We start from the raw sequence: 6572 nt of genomic DNA, 5'->3' as shown, positions 1-6572 counted from the left end.
TCAGTCCCTCCTCGCCGGCCTTGCTCAGCAGCGTGGCTTTTGTCTTTGCTACCCAGAGCCCACCTGCTTGCACTGACTGCAGGGTGCTAAAGTTTCCCAGCTAAGACCAGAAGCAAAATCCACGCACACACAGGTGAAGCTTTGCCTGGCTCCTTCCATATCTCACCAAACTAAGGCTGCCAGCAGGGAGGAAAAGATGAAAGGCTCTCCCTTTGCATCCCTAAGCCCTGTCTTTAGGATAAGGCCATTTCCACCAAAAGTTACTCACATGCAAAAGCAGTTCCGTGACTAAATCTCTGCATCCTCCATGCCTTCCTCCATCCATGCTGCACAGGCTGCTCCCTGAGTCATTTCAGCTTCCCACACCACCAAGCAGCGTGCCTTACCTGTTGCAACAGGAAAGAGATCTGTCCTGAAGTTTACTGCCTCTCTGCTCTCACAGCTGAAAATCCTCTCCTCCAGCAGCACCTTGCTGGCTGCCGGGGGTCCATGGTGCTTGCAAATCAGAGGAGAGGGCTCAGAGAAATTCCTGCAAGAAGGGATTTTGCTGGCTAGAACTCCGGCAGCGCAGGTTGAAAGCAGCAAGGGAGAAAGTTGCAGGAGGTGGAACTCCCTTGCAGAAGAGCCAGCCCTTCCGTGACGGACTGGAGGAGGAGGAAGAGGAGAGGCATCGCCTGCTCCCTCACTGGAGAAGTGAACGTGTGTGTGTGCGTATGTATGTCAGAGCTGGGCAAGGACCCAAGCCTTAGAGCCAAATAATTGCAGCGCTTTTTACTGTTAGATTAACTAGTATTGCCATGAAACCCAGGTTCTCAACTGCAAGGGAGGAGGGGGAGAAATATCTCAGGTAAATCCCTCCAACACACCTGAAAAACCCAAAGATTGTTTTTAAGAGCTGCCAGGTGGGTGTTGCAAGGAGGGATGGGGAGAAGGAGGTGGGGGAAACCTGAATCTGCCCTCGGAGCAGCTGCGTGCAGAGAGGCACTTTGAAGGTTGTTGTTGTTTGTGTTGGGGGAGCCCCCAGAAACCCCAGCTGCTGCCAACAAGCCCCAGGGTGCTCGGTGCTGTACAGACAGAGGATGAAAAGGTGGTCCCTGTCCTGAAAAAGGCAAGAGGCAGAGAACAGAGAGGGAAGCAGCAAGGAGAGGTGGCAGCACAGGGACACCAAAAGTTGTGCTGGAGCTTTGGGAGAGTTTTCTTGGCAAAGAAAGAGCAGCAAAGTTGGGGCTGTTGCATCCCAGCTCTGGGGGTGTTGTTCAGGGCTGGACCGAGGGGAAGGGACACAGACCCTTCTGTGGGTGCTCCCTGTCACATCGGCTACAGCACGGGCAGTGCGGGGGTCCAGCTTCAGCTGTCCCAGTCCCTTCCCCCTCCTCTCCTCCTTTTACTACCAACCCTCAGAAAATATTAACGTATCTCCTATAGCAGGGGTTTGAACAGACACAGAGGTAGGTCTTAATGCTAGAAATCAATGTTCAGGTGTATGCCAAGTTTCCCCCCGCTATGGGTGATTTCTGCAGAGGAAGTGACCAGAAAACATTCTGTACAGTTTTAGGAAAACAAAACCAACTAAAGAATATGAAAACTGGACAATTTTGACTTCAAATAGTCTGAGTATGTGCCTAACTGCTCCTTTTGAGGCTCTGTGCAGGAGACAGTAGTGGAAGTGAGCACAGGAGTGGGTACAGGGCAGAGACAGACCCCATTAGCATCCCTTTGGAGGAGTGGTTGGTCCAGACTTGCACCTTACCAGAAAATCCCCCAGGACAGCGCATTATGAATCCTCCAGCCACACATACAGCTTCAACTCGAACTTGTCTCAAACTCAACACTGTTGAATTAAATCACGGGAAACCAATCCATGGGAAAATCCATGTCATTTCATGGTGCAGATCCAAAATGGTGTGAAGAAGTTGACCTGTGATATGTTGGACTTTTTGGGGCTGCCAGTGGAGGCGAGTGAGAGCGATCTGGTAAATTCACTAGAAAATGCAGTTTTGAAGGAGTCAAAATTGTTCAGCATTTTAGGCTAAATCTAGTGAACCGTTTGGACTGAGAATGAGAGGGGAAATTTGCACAGCGTGGTGAGACTGAATGATCTCCTTGGGGTCACCCTGGGACAGTGCTGGGTTGGAAACTGATTTGTTAGCTTTTGTGCTACAAATGTTCGTGTTGAGTGCTCTCCTTACAGCATCTACTTGGAAAATGATTTCAGGCTCATCATGGCCTTTCAGAAATAGTTTGAACTGAGAAGAGGGCATAAATCCAGTTGGATTTACATGTGCAGCTTGTCCATTTTTCCGTTTAGTGAGATGACTTGTAGAGGAATTTGCTTGAAAGTTTTCAACAATATAAAAGTGATAGTAGAAGTAATAGTGCCTTAAAGTTGAGAATCATCTCTTCTTTAAGATGTTTCATGAGAGGAGGCCAGGTGGTCAGTAATGGCATTGGGAGGCACATTTGGGAGGAATGAAAGGAAGATTTCCTTCATGCAGCTGCATCTTGCAGCCATGAAGGCAAGAAAATCAGGTATTGGTGGCTGGATTTCAGTGGGGCTGAGGCAGGGCTCAGAACAATACTTGTATTATATTTAGACATACCAAGGTGCAAGTGAGCAAACCTCTGGCTCCAGGGCATCAGCTGATTGCTACAAGAATCAGCATTTCCCTGTGTTCGGAGTCTTTCACAACTGGCCAGGTGCCTTGATCCTTTTGCCTGCATCTGGAGACATTGGACTTGGGGACTTGGTCTCATCTGGTGTAGCAAGGTATGAACTTTCAGCTAGCAAGGCTAGCAGTGCTGATCTTCAGCAAAGCTGGAGACTATCGTGCCACCCACAAGACAGCTCTGTTTTTTGCACTGTCCCATTGCTCTTTCAGGTGCTCGCAGAGTCCCTTTTCTTTGATGCGCTTTGCTGATAAAATGCTGTTTGGGGAGGCTGGTGCTCATGGAAGAGACTCTGCAGAAAGGTTGGGTGTAAGATAGGGGTGGTTATTACTTGATCACTTTACAAAACATGTACAAGTGCTCAGAAAGTGTAAAAGCTGCTAACAACTCCACCTCATTGCCGGCAGATTGGTGACACGGGGTCTTCCTTTCCACTGTGGTGGCAGAGCATGGTACCAGTCGTTGGCTGGAGGGAGCTGCAGGGGACTTAGTTTCAGTTCTCAGAGAAGTTTTTGCTCCCTGGCTTTGGAGCAGAGAAACACCATATTAGCTGAACAGATGTAGTTGGGAAAAAAAAAATAGACAAGGTTTTCGGTGACACAAGCGAGGGAGGGGTTGATTGTCCAATAGCCTGTCTGTTTTTCTAAATGTACCAGAAGATTTAATAGAAATATTGCCTTTCCTAGTTAAATCACAGCATCGGGGTGCACAGCACTCCAGCTATGGAGGAGACACCCCCAAATCCTCAGATGATAGCTGACTAGAACACTGAGATGGATCTTGCCTTCCACACAAAGGTGAACATGGGCTCTTAGAGCCCATTTGGATTGACTACTATCCCAGTGATCCAGGAAGGGAAAGAAGAACAGGAGAACTTTTCGTGAGGTCCAGCTGTTAATTTTCTGTCAGTGATGGATGAGACGCTGGGACTGTCTGTCTCTGCCTTCTCAGCTCTCCTACTCAACTTAAAGTCAGGCTGGGTTGGAAAGAAAAGTGTAATGTTTATCCTGAGGAACAGCTCCTGCAGAAAGGGGTGGGTTGCAGAATTACCTCTGGTTACAAGCAGAGAGGATTGGCCTGGCTGGTGGAGCTGTGTCAGAAGGAAAGAAAGAAGGAGGATGGAGTCGTGCATGATGCCTGGCTTTGCCTTGAGCGCTGCTTTACACCGCTCAGACAGGTAATCAAACAAGCCAACAAAAGCTCCATAAACTGATGTCCACATTTCATGCCACCACGTCCTGCTGCTGGGATATCACCCCATCAGATGCAATGAGCCCTTTCCCAGGGCACGGGGCATGTCAGAGCTCCATCACTTGGCTGACAAGGACGCTCCTTTGGGCAGAGATTTCATTTCCTGGCTCCGCCCAAGATCTCCATTTGATAAAGCCAAGACTGTTCTGCTGTGGGTTAGATGCATGCAAAGAGTTTTGCAGAGAAGGAGCATGTTCAGGCTAGGGTAGGGAAACCACCACAAGCCTCTCTGGACCGACAAGAAACACTTATAGGGGCCTCACTGCCAATGGCTATAGCTACTGACTGCCCTGGGGACCAGATCTGCCTGCCTCCTGAACACATGCCTGCAGGCCCATCTTCCAGCTCACCCTTCTAAACACGTGGTCTTTCTGGCCAACACTCACAACTGGTCCTGCCAGAGCATTGCCTCCATGGAGCTGGAGGTCAGGGCAGCGCTGTTGAGATGTGACACTGGGGTGTTTCTCCAAACCCTCCTGCCCTCAGAAGCAGACGTGATGGCGCAACCCCCTTTATCATCCGTGCTGAGGGTTTGGCACTCTTTAAGCAAGCTGGCCCGGCGAGGACTGAAATGCTCCAGCTGTTGGGGTGAGGGTGAGCAGCTCCCCGCACAGTGGGCACTTCCAAAGCAGTCCCAGCTCCTGTTGCTCTGCCACAGTACCTGACCTGATTTATCAGGCTACCTCAAAATCTACAGCAAATGCCTGCTCACCGGTGTGCTGGGATCTGACGGGCCCCGAGGCAGAGCGGAGACAGAGAGTTACCTCCCACAGGAAAAACAACTTCTGTTTCCTCTTTGCAAAGGGAGAGCTGGTCTGTGGATCTGGCCTTTGAGCCTCAGCATCTGCCGTGCTGAAATGCTCTGTGGGTATGTTTGCACGGGACCATGCAGGGACTTGCAAGGGAAGGGGCAATTATTTGCCTGGAACAAGAGCAGCATTTTCCCCAACAAGCGTGAGCGTGTGTGCTGGGGGAGGGGAGGATCCAGCCTTGCACAGGGATCGACTCCCTGTGCTTGTGTGTGCGCTGCAACCTCATTGACCGCTGTTGATAATAACCCTCCATGAAGCTGCTCTGATGAGTCAGGATTGTTCCTGTGCAGCTCCAAACCACTGTGCAGCTCCCAGCCAGGCAGAGCAGGCAGGGGAGAGATGTGGGTGCTGTCTGTGGAGAGGGACAGACAGGTGGCATCTCTCTCATCTTCTTGAAGCCTCCTAAGAGGCACAGGGTGGCACATCTTTCCCTTTGCAGTGGACCCTCTGAGTGGTAACCAAAGGCCCTGAACTACATCTCTATGTGCAAACTTGATTCTCACTCTGAGACAAACCCATTGTACCCAATACAAATTTGAAATGGAAATTCCTTAGAGCAGGTCCAGGTTATCCTGGCCTGAGGTCCAAGGGTAGTCTGTTGATGGGTGGGTTTGACTCAGGCCACCCATCATACTTAGTTTCGGGGGCAGAGGCTGGTGCAATGCAAACCCAGCATCCAGTGCAGGCTCCACTAAGACATCTTTGGCTTTTGAGGCTGAATGCTGGTCTCCATGCCTGAGTCTCTGTTATGGGAAACCTTGGGAAAAGGAACTTCTTTAACATCTCAGTAGTCACTCTCCTCACAAGCAGAGGAGGGCATCACCACAGAGCTCATGCTGGAATTGTGTCCCCCACTCTCTATGGTGTTGCACGAGGCTGTTGTGTGGAACAGATCAAACACAAGGGATTGCTAAGAGTGAAGGACAGGGGGTTGTTTGCAGTGTTGGACTGGAATCTGTTCAGGCCCTTTGTGGGGTCATAACCACTGCTGTGCCATGCTCCCCTTGTTGGCTGCCCCACCAAGGACAATGCACAGTGGTTCCTATAGGGCACTGCCAACAAATCCCTTGCCCCTTTAAAAGAGATGAAGTCATCTGCCTCCAAAGCCATCTGGCACCAGGACAGAGTCAGAAGCTCAGGACAACAGAAGGCTGGGATGCCAGCCCACAGAGGGGATGTCATCGCTCTACAGACAGATGGGACCCTGATGGGATGGGGCGAAATGCTGTGCAAGACCCCAGGAGAAGGTTTGGTGTTGCAGAAAACACAACGAAGACCTTCCGGCAGAGAGTACTGGGATGTGCCACGGGCCTCCTTTCACCATCCGTGCCGAGCAGAGCCCCATCGGGAGGTGGGAGATGAGCACCGTCCTCCTGGGAGGGCACGGGCTGGATCACAGCTCTCGTCATGGGATGAGCTAGCGAGTCAGCGTGTCTTCTCCTCCCCCTCCATCCGTCTGCGCCAAGCGGGCATTAGCTCATCTGAAGCCAATCGGTCTCCACTACGTGCCGGATGGCTGATGTCATTGTTGGCTGGGGCAGTGGTGACTGAATCCGGAGCAGCGTGTGACTGCAGACTCCGCAGGGTGGCCATCGGGGCAGCACAGGGAGAGGAGCCACCATGTCCCTGCAAGGCTCAGGGAAGTGACCTCAAGCAAAACTGCCCACCAGATCTGAGTGGGTGGTTTCATCAGAACGTGCCGGCGGATGAGGCAAAGTCCTTGCCGGTGTGCCCAAGGAACAGCCTCTCACTTCCAGCTCTGGCAGGAGGTTTCTCTCTCAAGTTCTGAGATGGTATCACAGGTCTTACATTCCCTGTGCCCCCATGGCCAGTACTTTATGT

This window comes from Nesoenas mayeri, assembly GCF_963082525.1.
Source record: "Nesoenas mayeri genome assembly, chromosome: 14".
NCBI lineage: Eukaryota > Metazoa > Chordata > Aves > Columbiformes > Columbidae > Nesoenas > Nesoenas mayeri.
The sequence above is the reverse complement of the archived record's forward strand: the minus strand, read 5'-3'. Positions refer to the sequence as shown.